This window comes from Eubalaena glacialis, chromosome 10 (assembly GCF_028564815.1).
Source record: "Eubalaena glacialis isolate mEubGla1 chromosome 10, mEubGla1.1.hap2.+ XY, whole genome shotgun sequence".
Classification (NCBI taxonomy): domain Eukaryota; kingdom Metazoa; phylum Chordata; class Mammalia; order Artiodactyla; family Balaenidae; genus Eubalaena; species Eubalaena glacialis.
Genome location: NC_083725.1, coordinates 49,205,899 through 49,225,415, shown reverse-complemented (window position 1 = coordinate 49,225,415; position 19,517 = coordinate 49,205,899). Strand labels below are relative to the sequence as shown.

The window sequence follows — 19,517 nt, the reverse complement described above, 5'->3', positions numbered from 1 at the left end:
ACAGCACCATAGAATTTTTAGCCCATATTTGATGTGACTGAAACCATCAACCTCCATAATAAAATCATATCTAATAGTATACTAGTACACTGTTAGACCTCAATTTGAAAGCTAAAGGAAAGGTTAAATTTTAAGAGGATTACATACAACTACCCAAAGCAATGATCTGACTTGTGTTCTTCTTTCTGAATAAAATAGGAATAAGCATATTTAATATAAAGTTTTGAAGCTTTAAGTAGGAAAATTGTAAACCTTGGAGAAGCAGAGGTTAATTTAATCTAAGAAATGGAGACTATAGCAATGCTTATTGTTCCACTGCTATTCTATTTAGCATTAACAACTGCTAGATTGCCAGAGGTAGGTCTGAGTGTTTATTTTTTTAAGTTTTTAATTTTTTTGTTAAATTGTTTTGGTCTCCCCATTCAAGTACAATTATCTCTAAGTCAGGAAAATCCAATCAGGGACTAACTTCCTTCTCCGTAGGCATGATGAAGAACTCTCAGGCTTTGAAATCCTTTTTAACCAGGAGAAGAGACAGGAGGAATGGCCACTTAATTTTCTATAATAAAAGTGACAGCCTAAGGTTCTGAAATAGAAGCCCTCCAAAGTCATTACATAAAAATAGGGACTATGCCATGGTTTATAAATATTATAAAGACTGGGAAACTGAAGAACATGGGAACAGATGTCTGCTGGAAAGGAGTGTTAATATTAAGCTTGCCACCAAGCCCTCCTCAGGAAACTGCTAAAATGAGGAAGCAGCTCTAGGTGGTTCCTATCTGAGGATGGCAATAACTATTTCACATGACCTTGTGTCCTGGCCACAGCCAACTAGACCAATCAACACAGAAGCTGATCTGCAGCCCACGAGTGCCTTGATGAAAAAAGTTCTACCCAGACAGAGTTGAGGGTAATTGGCTGGACCAGTAGGATTCTAGAATACTAGAGTTATAGGAAAGTAATGTAATCTGACAGAGAAGAGACACAAAATAGCTCTCAGAGGCAGAGGCAAAGAGAAAACAATGAAGCAGCAGCAGAGTGGCATCAACAGATATCAGCCTCTATGGGAAAACCACTTGAGTTTCTACAGATTCACAAGACAAAATAAAGCCTAATCATCTCTTCTTTCTCTCCCTTCCCCCTCCCTCTTTTTTCTCCACAAGGTAACCTGAATTTTTTTTGTTCCTTACAATCCAAGAGCCTACCAAACACAAAACAGTTATTTAAATCCCTTACTTCATTAGGAAGCAGTCAGACATTCAACAATTCTTTGAGAACCTAATCAGATACTGTGATAGACTGAAGACATAGGTCGAGCAAAACAGATATGGTCCCTGCCCTCGGGAGCTTGGCACACAGTCTTCAACAATTTCAGGGTTCTACTGAAATAAATATATAAAATAATGATCATCTCAAACTGCTAATGTTTCAGAAAGAAGTAGGCATCTAGGTTATATTTGTGAACTGATGACAAATAGATCTCTATCTACTGGTGAAGTACATTAGAGGATTCCATGTAAAAAGGAATAATTTAGAATTTCTAATATTGGTATTTCTTGTCTGCATCAACTATCATCTAGATTTACCTGGAAAAATAATTTAAAAGAAAATAACAGATTTCTTCCCTTTGCTAGCCTTAGTAAATTATAGAAAATAAAATTTCGAATACTCTCTATATAGTATAGCCTAATGCGCTAGTATGTGAAAAGCAATTTCCTTGACAGTTGATCATTTCAAATAAACAAAGCAGTCAGAGGAACTGATTGTGAGGACAAATCACAGGTTTGAGGGGAAAAATACCAATAGGGAGATAAGTGGAAGCTTTTATTAGGTGCATAAAAAAATACATAAAATTCAGAGAAAATATAGGGAGAGAAAAATAAACTAAAAGTGTACAAAGGGACTTTGGAGAAAGAATGATTTATTACTAATATGATTTATTTATAAAAATCATTACTTGATATATTCATCAACTGAATTTACCTTTAAATGTCTGAAATAGTTATTTTGTCTACAAAAATATTTTCTGGAATAGCAGAGAATTAAATCTGAAATACAGTTTCATCACAAATGGAACTGCACACTATTGCACTTAAAAGAATATAACATCTATTAATTTTAACCAATTGATAAGAAGCAACTGACACGATTTCATTTGTGTCAACATTCATTTGTTCATTTATTCAGCAAATATTCACTGAGCATTCACAATGTGCTAGGCACAGTGGGGACACAAAAAAGGAGTAGACTGGCAAAAATGCATTAACTATATCATATGATATAGCCCATAGCAGATGCATATACAAAGTGATATGGGAAGACATCATTTTATTAATTATTTACTTAGTCATTTTCCATTAAAGTTATGTACAGTTTTCACTATTATAAATAATGCTATGATGAATATCTTTGTATAAAGAGACTTGGGGGCACATTTTGTGGTATTTAAGATGGTTTCTTTAGGAAGATTCCCAGATGTTCCACTAGGGTTTAGGTTATAAATCTTTAAAGTTCTTGTTGCATACTACCAATATGCTAATGGAAATGTTTTACCAATTCTACTTTCATCAGCTGAGAAAATGTTCACTTAACCCACTAACTTCAAAAGTGAAAAACAGCCTTCAAAAATGTGTTTGAAACTTTTAATTGTATACATATTTGAGGTAAAATTCCTTAAGCAGAGTTGTGATCAGATCTGTGTGTTTAATAATACAGTTCTGGGAGTGATGTGGTCCCTGGGCCAGAGACAAAAAAACAAAAACAAACAAAAAATACAAAACAAAAAACAAAAAAACTACAAAATAACACCCTAAAACAAAAAACAAAACAAAACAAAACCCCAGCTGGGAAGCTAGTGCAATAGCCCAAGGGAGAGATGATGTGGCCTCACCTAAGAGAGCTACTTATACACTGAAGAGAAGGGAAAACTAACATTTTAAAGTTATACCAGCATGTGTCCTTCTTCAGTTATATTTTTAAAATGGCGTCACTACTGAAAGGATCAGCCGACTTCCAGCTTCTGTAAAAGAAGCATATTTTCTGGTGAGGACTCTACTATTGTCTCGGTTGACTGTTTTGTATATATATATATATTTTTAATAAATTTATTTATTTATTTATTTTTGGCTGCGTTGGGTCTTCGTTTCTGTGCGAGGGCTTTCTCTAGTTGTGGCGAGCGGGGGCCACTCTTCATCGCGGTGCGCGGGCCTCTAACTATCGCAGCCTCTCCCTATCGCAGCCTCTCCTGCTGCGGAGCACAGGCTCCACACGCGCAGGCTCAGTAGTTGTGGCTCACGGGCCCAGTTGCTCCACGGCATGTGGGATCCTCCCAGACCAGGGCTCGAACCCGTGTCCCCTGCATTGGCAGGCAGATTCTCAACCACTGTGCCACCAGGAAAGTCCGACTGTTTTGTATATTTATATGAAGGTGAAAAAAAAATTTTTTAACGATCAAGGCAGCTTGTGAATTCTACTTAAAACTCATTTTCCTGAAAGTTTATTCCCCACCTACTTTCTATTTCTGTATGTTTTTAAAGTTGATAAAATAAAACACAAAAGAAACAGGATAGCACCATATCCAAAAGATTCCCTTTACAACCATAAGCTGGAGTTCTGGTCCCCTGTAATACCTTGTAATACCTTTCCTCAGCTTTTGTTTCAAATCCAAAATGCCCAAGAACTGGGTTCCTACTTTATTCATGCCCTGATTCACTTTTCTGAAGTCTCCAGACCTGTGTTGCCTTATATGGCAGCCATCAGCCACATGTGACTACATTTAAATTAATTAAAATTAAATAAAGTTCAAAATCCAGTGGCTTAATCACGCTGGTCACATTTCAAGTGCCCAGCAGCCACATGTGGCTCTGGTTCCTACTGTACAGGCCTGTGCAGGCATCTCCATCACAGAAGGTTCCACCATCGCAGAAATGCTGCTCGAGACTACATCTCATTTTCTTTTAATCACATCTTCAGGCATTTTAATGCCTTTTTGAAATGTTAAATGACTGCTCTGCAGAGTTATTGGTCTGACGGTCACAGCTACTGAATCCCATAACCAAGCATCTTAATGTAATTGCAGAAATCCTCTCAACCGAATTGAGAGTGAATCCAGACAGAAACAATTCAGGAAAAGAAAAAAAACAAAATCAGCCAGTTCTGAGAATCTTTGTCTCAATGTCTGCACATATTACAGTCTGCAAAAAATATCAAGGACTTTTTTTTTTCTTTCTTTTTTCCCCTTTTAAGAAATTACGGTAAAAAAACACATAACATGAGCTCTACCCTCCTAACAAGCGAAGTGCACCCTCCTAACAAGCGAAGTGCACAGTACAGTACTGAAAACAGATGTCCAGGACTTTGTCATCTGGCATAACTGAAACTTTACACCCACTGAACAACAGCTGCCCACACTCTTCAGATCCCAGCTGAGATGCGACCCCCGCAATCACCGGCCTTCTCACCTCCATGGACAATTCACATCTGCTTCTTGCTAGGCAACTCTCCCCTAGCTCAGCTTTCCTAGCATTGAGCCATTCAATCCACTGAATTCTTTGAACACGTCTACACTCTTCCTAGACATTCCTTGCATTTCCTTCATTGACGTTCATTCTCTCAAGTGAGTGTTCTCGTCCATAGCTTCCATCTTCTTGATACAAACAAAACTCTACTGAACTGTTGAGCTTCACTATATTGGGGGGAGAAGGGTGGAGCAGATTAGGGAGAGAGAAGGGCATGTGATGTGAAAAACAAGCAAGCCCTGCGACTGACTGCTGCATCTTTGCTATTGAGCTCAGAGCTAGCTCTGCTCTGCCCTTCCATCTGGCTTTGGGGCATTTTGAACTCCTGGGGCATTTTGGAACCTTAAAATCAACATGTTTCAAACTAATCTCCTACCCTAAACAGGTTGTTCCTCACTTTCCTCTATAAGTTACAAATCACCACACAACACCAGTAACCCTGGCTCCGATTTACAGAGTTATCTTTGACTCTTCATCCTAGGAATCTGCATTCAAACAGCCGCTAAATCCTATAATTGCCTTTTCCCAACAAAATCTTTCAGTTACCCTTTCCCCAGTTCCATCTCAACCATAAGAGTGTCTCTCATGCTGAGAAATATTTTCCCCTCACAGCTGAGAATCATGTCAATTCCAGGCCCTTGCTTTTGAGGAGATAACACATAAAAATGTAAAAAAACACGCAAAGTAGAAGACAAAATAATATCTCATTTTTTATTTTTCTTCTGTCAATTTTCCCTAAAGCATAAAAAAACACCCCAAACTGGAACAGCTGTAATATACTTTCTCAACAGTTGCTACTCTTAATAGAAGAATTCCAGGGTTGTTCTATATTAGAAGTGAAAATAACCCACAGCTACACTAATTTTGAGGAATAATATTGCCATGTTTTCCTCTCTTAAGTATAAAGCTAATATCTTACCCTGGGGAATATGTGATTTTGATCATACTAGTGAATCTTACACAGTGACCTTGAAATCATAAACCTTGTTTCATTTCTGTGAAAAAATAAAACCAAAAAACAAGTCCTGGATTTTTTAAAAGCTGTACTGTTCATTACAGTATCCACTAGTCACATGTGGCTCTTTAAATTTAAGTTGATTAACATTAAATAGAAGTTAAAAACTAAGCGTCTTGATTGCACTAGCCACATTTAAAGTGTATAATAGCTACATGTAGCTAGTGGGTACCAAGCTGGATTTCTCTATCATTGCCAAAAGTTCCATGGTACAGCACTGCTCCATAGCATTGATTAGTCTTGATTTCAGCTACTCGGATAATGCAAAGATACAAAATGGTTAAAAATTCAGGAATGAACATAAGCAGAATAAACAAGTATTAAGGTAACTTCATAGAAATATAAAAATTATTTGGATAATAAGACTGGAAAACCAATAAAACCAACAAATTAACCACGATGGCAGAAAAGTTGGCAGATGCCATTCTTCAGAGTCTTAATTTGATGACAACTTTCAAATCACTAACTTAAAAAGAAGAAAGGAAATTCTCTAAAATGTTGACTCATGTTAAAAATAAAAGGGGGTATAAAATATTTAAGAAATTTTAAACAATAGTAAATTTAATTGTGATTTGTCTTCAAATATCTTAGACAGCAGTCACAGTATTTGCATACATTTTTTTCCCATAAAATCCTACAATTTCAATCAAGAGAAAAACTAGTTATAAAATAAGAACTGATACTTTTTATGTATCAGTTCCATGTGCCCTAAGAGATTATTTTACAAGGGTTGTGATCTCAAGAATGCTACATAAGGAAAGTTTCTTTTTTCAGATGTGTTATTATAGCTGAAAGAAGTTATGCTTGAAATTCATCAGGTGAAATTATGCCTATTAAGTAATTATGTGCTGGAAAACAAAACACTAAAAGGATAAAGATGAATTATATTTAGAAAATTGCTTATTTTGACACTTAACTGCTAGGCAATTTACTAGATCACTTTATATAAATTAATCCCACTAGAAAATTACGTGGACGTTAGGAATTCTTAAAATTATGAGACTTTAGAGGTAATCTGCAAATTACTTGCCCCTAAAAGGCCAACTGCTAAGGAGAATTAATTGCTGCATTTTAAGCTACTAAATATCTTTAAAATAAATTATTCAATTTAATTTTTACATTTCTCTTCTTTAGTTTATCTCATTAAAATGGAAAAGCAAAAAACATACAAATTCTATCCATTAAAATGTAAAAGCTGCTTATGAACTTATATCTATGGGAGACAATAATATTGAGAGTAATGTGTATAATTAACTTTACATACAGACACTAAGAGGTTAAAAAAATGTGTTCAACATATACGAAATTCTGGCAAAACAGAAATTGACTCCACTTAACATACTAATCCTTCAATTTTTGAAGATTTTTAAAGGTATCCTTAGAAGATAGTTTAATAGCTTCAACATTTTTTTAACATACTGTAATGACAAAATATCTTAAGTATAAAACACATGCCCCAAATAAAAATTTTAATTGTGACTATAAGAAAGCTAACTGCAATTATGAATACAAACAGTAAATTACCGTTGTTGACTCTCCTTCTATTCTTTTTAGATGTTCCATTTTGGCAGAAACCACTGCAGAAAGGGCAGAGATGGGCAGGTGGCTCTATGCTATGAAATAATGCTGATGTCATCCTTTTATTCCTTAGCAGACAATCTCAGGAATAATGACTGGGTTTATAGAAACTGATGACATTACATATTCCAGAAGGAAAGGACAAATGCAAAAGAACACAGAGATGTTCTAAAAACTCTCTATCCCTAAATGTGAAAAGGACGGGTTCTAAATTAGATTAATTGTAATAGATTTTTAATTTTATAGTAAACTCAAATTAAATGTCTTTCATTACCTGGAACATACATTAATTCCCACCATCCCAAAATGGCCTAAAAGACTATTTAATAAAATTGTGACTTCTCCTACTCTAGGTTAAAATATGTATTGACCTTCAATACAATAAAGATATGTATTATAATAACTAACTGAGATCTAAGGTCATTTAGTGAGAAAAGATTGGTAAGCAGAAAACAGCAATAGCATCAAGGGCAAGAATCTTGCAAATCACACAACATGTCTTCTATTCCTTGGAGCTAGAGTGGTATAGGGACCCCAAGAGCACCAGAAGCCCAGCCCCACATGTAGGGTGTGGCAGAAATTTGCAGACACTCTTAAGAGCACTTGAAATTCCCCTTCATAAGTGGGGAATCCTGTCTCCAAGATCCTGAGATTTCAGTTCCCCTTCTAACCAAGCTATTAAAACCAAGGCTACCAAGCCCTTCCTGCAACAGCTCCACCGCTGGGTATAGTCACTTGAGGAACACTGCAAAGATCTTGTCACTAATAACATGAATTTCAGCCTTCTTCAACAACACATACTGAGTAAGATTTTTAACTTGAACTCTCAAAACATTTCCACTAAAAGTACTGCATTTATCAATTTCCCTACCTCCTCATTCCCCTACTAAGCTGTCAGGTGCTAGTGGGTTGGGACAGTACCTTGTTCATCTTGGAGTATTTCAACTTTAGTATGGTGTATGGTGTCAGGTAAACTTTGGGTCCATTTTTGAAAGTTTTACATAATGGCCATTTGAATAACAGCATCTCTTTTCAAAAAATGAGCTGCAGGAAATGAATTAAGCAACTCTCACTAAAAAAACAAAAAACCTCGGTGCGCCATTTGATAGGAACAGTTAGATAAATTTTGTTTTACTAACTTGTGGGCCTAAAGATAAACAAACTCACCTACTGAGTACTCTGGAAACAGTAGCCATGAGTACTACTATTACTAGTAGAAATCAGCAGTAGCTGTTGTAGTAGATGCAATTAAGTACACAAAGATGAATGGACCTCATCCTAGCACTAAAAGAATTAAAAATTAATATCCATAGAGCAAAGTTTCTAAACTTTGAGTTTCTAAATGAGCTTCCCCTTGGCTAGTAACAAAATCCCTTAAATTTTACTCATTAGAACACATGGGTGACCCTGTTCAAAGTGCAGGTAAGTTTTCATATTTACACCCTGTCTATGAAATAGCAAACTTCTAAAAACAAAGGACCACAAGTACCCTCTACAACCACAGAGTGACACAAATCTACAAAGAAGAACAAATATGGCCCTAGGATAGCCTTTAAACTACACCATTAGCTAATCCTTTAAACTGAAAGTAAATTTAAAATCATGCTCAAGTCCAGTGCCATCCAGAGGCAAGTAGCAAAGAATACACCTCGTTTTCCACTTTCCATGTAATACCACAGAGTAGCGTAAATCAATTAAGTTAGGTTTACTTGTAAATTAAAAATTGGTATTTCTAACATGGCAGATCTTCTCTGTGTCCTGTGGAATTTAGATAGATTTGAACCAGCATTTCCTGAGGCTCTGCCCTCCCTTTTTATCTCTATTGAAAGTCTACCCATTCTTCCTCTAAGACCCAGCTCAAATACCAACTCTTTTGGTCTTCTTCCACTCCCACCAACTCTCAAGCTCTTCTAGTAATTTAAATCTATTCTTAAGATTCACAATTATATTTTGTTTCTCTCTTGTAGCTATTAACATATATCATTATCTTATCACTCCCTTCAGACCATAAGTAAGCTCCTAAAAGAGCAGGATCAATTTCTAACATGGTATCTATAGCATTACAGTACAGCAACATGAAAATAGTAAACGCTCATACATTTGTTGAATTGAACTGAGGAGACAGGAGTCTGGTACAGGCTCTTCCATCCCTTTTCTCTTCCTTCAGCAGGGAAGAGCATCCTGTGGACTCGAGGCAGTTCTCTGGACTCTTATTGAGAAATACCAATAAATTAAACTAATAACCACAGTCCTGGACATCAATCCACTACCTTCCTTGTACCCTCTGGGCTCCCTATGTGACAAATATTCACTTTTCTCCATTTGTTTATCTTTTTATGTTGTTAAAACAAGCAGGACCTGCAACTTCCTATAATTTGTACTACTTTCTTAAAAACCAGTAATAATATTGCATGCTGTGACACTGATCTTGAGCAACAAAGGCTCCCATAAAAGCTTTTAAGTGTTAAGCACTTTCTTTAGAGATGCAGAATAACAAAATATACTTGTTGAACATGCTGTAAAATTTTGGGCTAAGGCCAAGAAAATGAGAAGAGAACTATGCCTTGTACCTGAGATAATGCAACTTCATAATAGCTACCTAACTCAATGCTTCCTTATTAACATACAGACAATATACTTTTCTACCACTAATTATAAGATCACTCCCCAGGTCCCACAAAAGTATTAAGAAATGCTTTACTTCCATACAAGCAATTTTTATTTATTTATTTATTTTTGGCTGCACCGCAGGCTTGTGGGATCTTAGTTCACCAAGACCAGGGATCGAACCCAGGCCCCTGGCAGAGGAAGCGCAGAGTCCTAACCACTGCACCACCAGGGAATTCCCTCAAACAATTTTTAATGTTCTGTAATGTGTAATAGTAAAACTTGCTTTTAATTTTAGAAAGCTTTACCTATTAAAATTATGTTCCAATTAGATTAAAAGAAATAAAAATTGGGAGTTTTTGAAATTAAGACTCCTATTAGAGACAATTACAGTTACAGAACATTCTAATATTACTAAGAATATGGCTGATAGTTACTAGTCTTTTGGAGAAACAAAAAATATGCTGTGAATGTAGTTACCTGGTATATGAAGGAAAAGTAGAGTTTTAAGTCAAACATCTGTATTTAGTATCTACCACCCACGTTGTAACAAAATCAAAAGGCCTCTAGGTTATTCTAATGAAACAGAATGACAGGACAGTTTCCAGGTTTTTCAAAACACAATGATTAACAAAATACAGGTCACTTGCTCAGCTTAGAGTAATCAGGGAAAAACACATTAAATACAATTGATTTCTAGAGATTTTCAAAACAAGCATTTAGCCATTTGAAAAACCAGTACTTCTTTATACACTGAGTTGTCAAAAATAACAAGAACTCATGCTCTCATTTAAATTGAGAAAGTACATTTCACACAGCCTGCCAGGAACACAACTGAGCAAATTAAAGTATGTTCAGTTTCACATCGAATTATATTAAACTTCAGTTTCAATACAATTGAAAAGAACAGAAGTTTGAAAGGAACAATTGTGTTTTAATTTTTGCCTAGAATAGAAAATAGGATTTGTCTCATGAACTTCATCTCTTCATCTCTATTTTGTCAATCCCTAAATCTATAAACAGAGGACTACAAAACTGTGCTTTAATGTATACAGGTAAACATAAAACCTGTTATAATCGGAATTAAAACCAGTTGTTATGCTCATGTAAGTAGATGGCTCACAAACTTTCTGATGTCAGAACCTCTTTATATTGCTAAAAATTATTGACCCCAAAAAGCTTTTGTTAATGTGAGTGATATCTATCAATAATTATTATATTAGAAATTAAATCAAAGAAAAAATTTAAATATTAATTCATTTAAAAATAAAAATAGAAGTAATAAACCCATTACATTTTAACACAAATGAATTTTTTTGAAACTACAGATTCCAAAACAAAACAAAACAAATTTACTAAGAAGAGTAGCATCATTATACGTTTGTGCAAATATCTGGCTTAATTAAAGAGAACTGGATTCTTATATCCACTTCTGTATTCAATCTGTTTGTTGTACAACATGAAGAAAATCCAGCCTCACAGATACTACATTAAGACTTGACAAGTAGTAGCTTTTAAGTTTGTTGGAATGTAGAATTTGAAACCACATCAATAAACTTCTTACTCTGTTACATAAAAATCCATTGGTTTGAGATTGGTTCAAGATGGTGGAGTAGAAGGACGTGTGCTCACTCCCTCTTGCGAGAGCACCGTAATCACAACTAACTGCTGAACAATCATCAACAGGAAGACACTGGAACTGAAAAAAAAGATACCCCACATCCAAAAACAAAGGAGAAGCTTCAATGAGACGGTAGGAGGGGTGCAATCACAATAAAATCAAATCCCATAACTGCTGGGTAGGTGACTCACAAACTGGAGAACACTTATAGCACAGAAGTCCACCCACTGGAGTGAAGGTTCTGAGCTCCAAATCAGGCTTCCCAAACTGGGCGTCTGGCAATGGAGGAAGGAATTCCTAGAGAATCAGACTTTGAAGGCTAGCGGGATTTAATTGCAGGACTTCGACAGGACTGGGGGAAACAGAGACTCCACTCTTGGAGGGCACAAACAAAGTAGTGTGTGCATCGGGACCTGGGGGAAGGAGCAGTGACCCCATAGGAGACTGAACCAGACCTACCTGCTAGTGGTGGAGGGTCTCCTGTGGAGGCGGGGGGTGGCTGTGGCTCAATGTGGGGACAAGGTCACTGGCAACAGAAGTTCTGGAAAGTGCTCCTTGGGGTGAGCCCTCCCAGAGTCCACCATTAGCCCCAACAAAGAGCCAGGTAGGCTCCAGTGCTGAGTCGCCTCAGGCCAAACAACCAACAGGGAGGGAACCCAGACCCACCCATCAGCAGACAAGCGGATTAAAGTTTTACTGAGCTCTGCCCACCAGAGCAACACCTAGCTCTACCTACCACCAGTCCCTCCCATCAGGAAGCTTGCACAAGCCTCTTAGATAGCCTCATCCACCAGAGGGCAGACAGCAGAAGCAAGAAGAACCACAATTCTGCAGCCTGTGGAAGGAAAACCACATTCACAGAAAGATATACAAAATGAAAAGGCAGAGGACTTTGTACCAGATGAAGGAACAAGATAAAACCCGAGAAAAACAACTAAAAGAAGTGGAGATAGGCAACCTTCCAGGAAAAGAATTCAGAATAATGATAGTGAAGATGATCTAGGGCCTCGGAAAAAGAATGGAGGCAAAGATTAAGAAGATGCAAGAAATGTTTAACAAAGACCTAGAAGAATTAAAAACAAACACTTAGAAGAATTAAAGAACAAACAAACGGAGATGAACAATACAATAACTGAAATGAAAAATACACTAGAAGGAATCAATAGCAGAATAACTGAGGCAGAAGAACAGATAAGTGACCTGGAAGACAGAATGGTGGAATTCACTGTCATGGAACAGAATAAAGAAAAAAGATGAAAAGAAATGAAGACAGCCTAAGAGACCTCTGGGACAACATTAAACACAACAACATTTGCATTATAGGGGTCCCAGAAGGAGAAGAGAGAGAGAAAGGACCAGAGAAAATATTTGAAGAGATTATAGTCGAAAACTTCTCTAACATGGGAAAGGAAATCGCCACCCAAGTCCAGGAAGCACAGAGTCCCAGGCAGGATAAACCCAAGAATAAACATGCTGAGACACATAGAAATCAAACTGACAAAAATTAAAGACAAAGAAAAGTTATTGAAAGCAACAAGGGAAAAATGAAAAATAACATACAAGGGAACTCCCATAAGGTTAACAGCTGATTTCTCAGCAGAAACACTACAAGCCAGAAGGGAGTGGCATGATATATTTAAAGTGATGAAAGGGAAGAACCTACAACCAAGATTACTCTACCTGGCAAGGATCTCATTCAGATTCAATGGAGAAATCAAAAGCTTTACAGACAAGCAAAAGCTAAAAGAATTCAGCATCACCAAACCAGCTCTACAACAAATGCTAAAGGAACTTGTCTAAGTGGGAAACACAAGAGAAGAAAAGGACCTACAAAAACAAACCCATAATAATTAAGAAAATGGTAATAGGAACATACATATCGATAATTACCTTAAACATGAATGGATTAAATGTTCCAACCAAAAGCCACAGGCTCGCTGAATGGATACAAAAACAAGACCCATATATATGCTGTCTATAAGAGACCCACTTGACACATAGGGACACATACAGACTGAAAGTGAGGGGATGGAAAAAGATAGTCCATGAAAATGGAAATCAAAAGAAAGCTGGAGTAGCAACAGTCATATTAGATAAAATAGACTTTAAAATAAAGAATGTTACAAGAGACAAGGAAGGACACTACATAATGATCAAGGGATCAATCCAAGAAGAAGATATAACAATTATAAATAGATATGCACCCAACATAGGAATACCTCAATACATAAGGCAACTGCTAACAGCTATAAAAGGGGAAATCGACAGTAACACAATAATAGTGGGGGATTTTAACACCTCACTTACACCAATGGACAGATCATCCAGACAGAAAATTAATAAGGAAACACAAGCTTTAAATGACACAATAGACCAGATAGATTTAATTGATATTTATAGGACATTCCATCCAAAAATAGCAGATTACACTTTCTTCTCAAATGCACAGGGAACATTCTCCAGGACAGATCACATCTTGGGTCACAAATCAAGCCTCAGTAAATTTAAGAAAATTGAAATCATATCAAGCATCTTTTCCGACCACAACGCTATGAGATTAGAAATAAATTACAGGGGAAAAAACATAAAAAACACAAACACATGGAGGCTAAACAATACGTTACTAAATAACTAAGAGATTGCTGAAGAAATCAAAGAGGAAATCTAAAAATACCTAGAGACAAATGACAATGAAAACACGACAATCCAAAACCTATGGGATGCAGCAAAAGCAGTTCTAAGAGGGAAGTTTATAGCATTACAAGCCTACCTCAAGAAACAAGAAAAATCTCAAACAAACAATCTAATCTTACACCTAAAGGAACTACGGAAAGAAGAACAAACAAAACCCAAAGTTAGCAGAAGGAAAGAAATCATAAAGATCAGAGCAGAAATAAATGAAATAGAAACAAAGAAAACAATAGCAAAGATCAATAAAACTAAAAGCTGCTTCTTTGAGAAGATAAACAAAATTGATAAACCTTTAGCTAGACACATCAAGAAAAAGAGGGAGAGGATTCAAATCAATAAAATTCGAAATGAAAAAGGGGAAGTTACAATGGACACCGCAGAAACACAAAGCATCATAAGAGACTACTACAAGCAACTCTATGCTGATAAAATGGACAACCTGGAAGAAATGGACAAATTTTTAGAAAGGTATAAGCTTCCAAGACTGAACCAGGAAGAAGTAGAAAATATGAACAGACCAATCACAAGTAATGAAATTGAAACTGTGATTAAAAATCTTCCAACAAACAAAAGTCCAGGACCAGATGGCTTCACAGGTGAATTCTATCAAACATTTAGAGAAGAGCTAACACCTATCCTTCTCAAACTCCTCCAAAAAACTGCAGAAGGAACACTCCCAAAATCATTCTGTGAGGCTACCATCACCCTGATACCAAAACCAGACAAAGATACTACAAAAAAAGAAAATTACAGACCAATATCACTGATGAATATAGATGCAAAAACCCTCAACAAAATACTAGCAAATATGATTCAGCAACACATTAAAAGGATCATACACCATGATCAAGTGGGATTTAACCCAGGGATGCAAGGATTCTTCAATATATGCAAATCAATCAATGTGATACACCATATTAACAAACTGAAGAATAAAAACCATATGATCACCTCAACAGATGCAGAAAAAGCTTTTGACAAAACTCAACACCAATTTATGATAAAAACTCTCCAGAAAGTGGGCATAGAGGGAACCTACCTCAACATAATACAGGCCATATATGACAAACCCACAGCCAACATCGTTCTCAATGGTGAAAAACTGAAAGCATTTCCTCTAAGATCAGGAACAAGACAAGGATGTCCACTCTTGCCACTATTATTCAATATAGTTTTGGAAGTCCTAGCCACGGCAATCAGAGAAGAAAAAGAAATAAAAGGAATACAAATTGGAAAAGAAGAAATAAAACTGTCACCGTTTGCAGATGACATACTATACATAGAGAATCCTAAAGATGCCACCAGTAAACTACTAGAGCTAATCAATAAATTTGGTAGAGTTTCAGGATACAAAATTAATGCACAGAAATCTCTTGCATTCCTATACACCAACAACAAAAGATCAGAAAGAGAAATTAAGGAAACAATCCCATTCACCATTGCAACAAAAAGAATAAAATACCTAGGAATAAACCTACCTAAGGAGGTAAAAGACCTGTACTCAGAAAACTATATGACACTGATGAAAGAAATCAAAGATGACACAAACAGATGGAGAGATATACCATGTTCTTGGCTTGGAAGAATCAATATTGTGAAAATGACTATACTACCCAAAGCAATCTACAGATTCAATGCAATCCCTATCAAATTACCAATGGCATTTTTTGAAGAACTAGAACAAAAATATTAAAATTTGTATGGAGACACAAAAGACCCCGAATAGCCAAAGCCTTGAGGGAAGAAAACGGAGCTGGAGGAATCAGACTTGTTGACTTCAGACTATACTACAAAGCTACAGTAATCAGGACAATATGGTACTGGCACTAAAACAGAAACATAGATCAATGGAACAAGATAGAAAGACCAGAGATAAACCCACACACCTACGGTCAACTAATCTATGACAAAGGAGGCAAGGATATACAATGGAGAAAATACAGTCTCTTCAATAAGTGGTGCTGGGAAAACTGGACAGCTAAATGTAAAAGAATGAAATTAGAATACTCCCTAATACCATACACAAAAATAAACTCAAAATGGATTAGAGACCTTAGTGTAATACTGGACACTATAAAACTCTTAGAGGAAAACATAGGCAGAACACTCCACGACATAAATCACAGCAAGATCTTTTTTGACCCACCTCCTAGAGTAATGGAAATAAAAACAAAAATAAACAAATGGGACCTAATGAAACTTCAAAGCTTTTGCACAGCAAAGGAAACCATAAACAAGACGAAAAGAAAACCCTCAGAATGGGAGAAAATATTTGCAAACGAATCAACGGACAAAGGATTAATCTCCAAATTATATAAACAGCTCATGCAGGTCAATATTAAAGAAACAAACAACCCAATCCAAAAATGGGCAAAAGACCTAAATAGACATTTCTCCAAAGAAGATATACAGATGGCCAAGAAGCAGATGAAAAGCTGCTCAACATCACTAATGATTAGAGAAATGCAAATCAAAACTACAGTGAGGTATCACCTCACACCAGTTAGAATAGGCATCATCAGAAAATCTACAAACAACAAATGCTGGAGAGGGTGTGGAGAAAAGGGAACCCTTTTGCACTGTTGGTGGGAATGTAAATTGATACAGCCACTATGGAGAACAGTATGGAGGTTCCTTAAAAAACTAAAAATAGAATTACCATATGATCCAGCAATCCCACTACTGGGCATATATCCAGAGAAAACCATAATTCAAAAGACACATGCACCCCAATGTTCATTGCAGCACTATTTACAATAGCCGGGTCATGGAAGCAACCTAAATGCCCATCAACAGATGAATGGATAAAGAAGATGTGGTACATATATACAATGGAATATTACTCAGCCATAAAAAGGAACGCAGTTGGGTCATTTGCAGAGACATGGATGGATCTAGAGACTGTCATAAGGAGTGAAGTAAGTCAGAAAGAGAAAAACAAATATCGTATATTAACACATATATGTGGAACCTAGAAAAATGGTACAGATGAACTGGTGTGCAGGGCAGAAATAGAGACACAGATGTAGAGAACAAACATATGGACACCAAGGGGGGAAAGTGGCAGGGGGGTGGGGTTGGTGGTGGGATGAATTGGGAGATTGGGATTGACATGTATACACTAGTATGTATAAAACAGGTAAGTAATAAGAACGTGCTGTATAAAAAATAAATAAAATAAAATTTAAAAATTAAAAAAAAAAATTAATTTTTTTATCTTATACTTTGAAGGGATCGTTTACCCATGCATGATTTTGTATTATTAACCATTGGTCATTTAGAAAATAGTGGATCACTGCATTTGACAGGTTTTCCGAAGTTGACACATTGAATATATTATTTAAAATAAAATGTGTTAATGTCAGCACTGTTCATATCAGAAAAATCTTTAAGTTTTGAGAAGTGGTCAAGCTCATGGTCGAGATACCTGTTTTCCAAAATTCTTTTCTCCTCAAAGTTCAAATTTTATCATTGGCAATAAATCCTATCAGTTGTTTTCCTGGGAGTGATGGATTCGCTTTGTTCATTTTTATAAAAATGTCTACTAAATACCCAAGTCTGAATAACCATAGCTATGAGTCGGTCATTTTTTCATATAAAAATGATATTCAAAAAAAATGACTAGTTTGGCTCACAACTCAGTCACACAGCTGCTTTTCCTCAAGACAGCCACCATACTTTGGCATGGAGAAGAGCTTTGTTTATATTCTCCATTTTGAAACAGGGACTATTAAAATGATAAGTATTCAATGGTCAGGATTTAATAACATGCATAATTTTTACTGTTTCATCAAGGATACTCTTCAGTGAAACTGACTTTTTTTGTGTGTGTGAATACAGGGTGGTGAGTTAAATAATGATTATTATTTCAGTGTAATGCCACTGCTTTGATTTGTGCTAAAAGCCAGAGGTCCACAGCCACACTTTGGGAACCACTGATTGAAATAAATGTTTCCAATACTCTCTCATCTCTCCTCCTTTTAATTATGTATCCTTATAAATGGTTTCAGTTGCAAAAGGATTGCTAAAAGTAACCTTCACATGAAGACAAAGTGTTAAGAAACCATTAAGAACAATTATTATTTTTTACTTTTCTCATTACTACATGGTCATAGAACTTCTGTGGAAGTGTTCATTTCCTTATTTGTAAAATAAACTTAATTGTAAAACAATTAAGCATGAACGATCAAGAAAACCCTATAACAGAAGAGCAATGTAGAAGGGGTGCAAGCTCTACCATATAGTAAAACATAGTACTTTTATAATTAAAGGAGTTGTGTTAGCACATAAATAGACAAACCAATGGAACTTCCCTAATTATGACTCAAAATCCAGAAACAATAAAAAATTGATAATTCAACTACACACACACACACTGAAAAGAAAAAAAAAACAAACCTTTTGTATGGTACAAAAACACAATAAACAAAATCAGAAGACAAATATTTGCAATTTAACACAGACAATGGCTAATATATCAATTATATAAGGAGCTCCTGAAAATCATGAGGGAAAAACCAACAACCAGATCAAAAAGTGAACAAAGAATGGGCAATTAATAGAAGAAATAACTCATAAAAAGAAAAGCAAATATTATATTTCACACACCAGACTGACAAAAATCCAAGTTAGGCAACATATTTATTGACAAGACTATAGGGGAACAGGCATTCCCAAAAACTGTGGGAATGCAAAATCAAACAACCCCCCCCCATAGGAATTTGACAATGTCTAGCAAAATTACATATTCATCTACCCTTTGACCCAGCAATCCCACTTGCAGGAATCTAACCTATCAATACAGCCATAAAATAGGATGAGGAAAATGTCTATATACAAAAATAATTTGAACCTGTATCTAATCAAGCCTTCAGCCCCAACTTCAAATTCATAGGAAATAGAAGGTTAGAGGAGCAAGTGAAATGACAACATGAGGAAGCATAGAAAACTATCCAGGTTACAAAATATTCTAGAGGACAGCTGAAAACAACAAGTTAAAGCCATGAAAAACAAAAACAAAAATAAAAGGAGGAACTACTCCTAAGAGAGACTTAAAAGACCTAACAACCAAATGTAATGGTGGACCTAATTCAGAAAGAGTTACCTCGAAAAAGACATTAAACAATTGGCAGGAACTTGAATAAGATGAGGTATTAAATGACATCAAGCAATTATTGCTAATTTTGTTAAGTGTGATACTGGCATTGTAGCTATACAAGAATGTGTCTATATTTTAGAAATGCATACTAACATACGTAGGGGTAAAAGGAAATGAGTTTTGAGATTTAATTTAAATTACTTCAGCAACAATAACAACAACACAGGATTGATAAAGTAAGAGTAGCAAAATCTTGCCAATATTGAATTTGGTGATAGGTTTTGGAGGCTCATTACACTGTTCTTTCTGCTTTTGTGTAGAGTGACATTTTTCACGATAATTTTTTAAAGGTGCCTAGCAAAGTCCCTGACATGAAACAGGCATTTAATA

At 35.9% G+C, this 19,517-nt stretch overlaps 1 protein-coding gene across 2 annotated transcripts in view; it reads right to left on the bottom strand.

Moving 5' to 3' along the window:
- The window catches only part of SESN3 (sestrin 3), a 69,287-nt gene that overhangs the window by 23,024 nt on the left and 26,746 nt on the right, over nt 1–19,517 (bottom strand). The gene's annotated exons all lie outside the window — the stretch shown is intronic.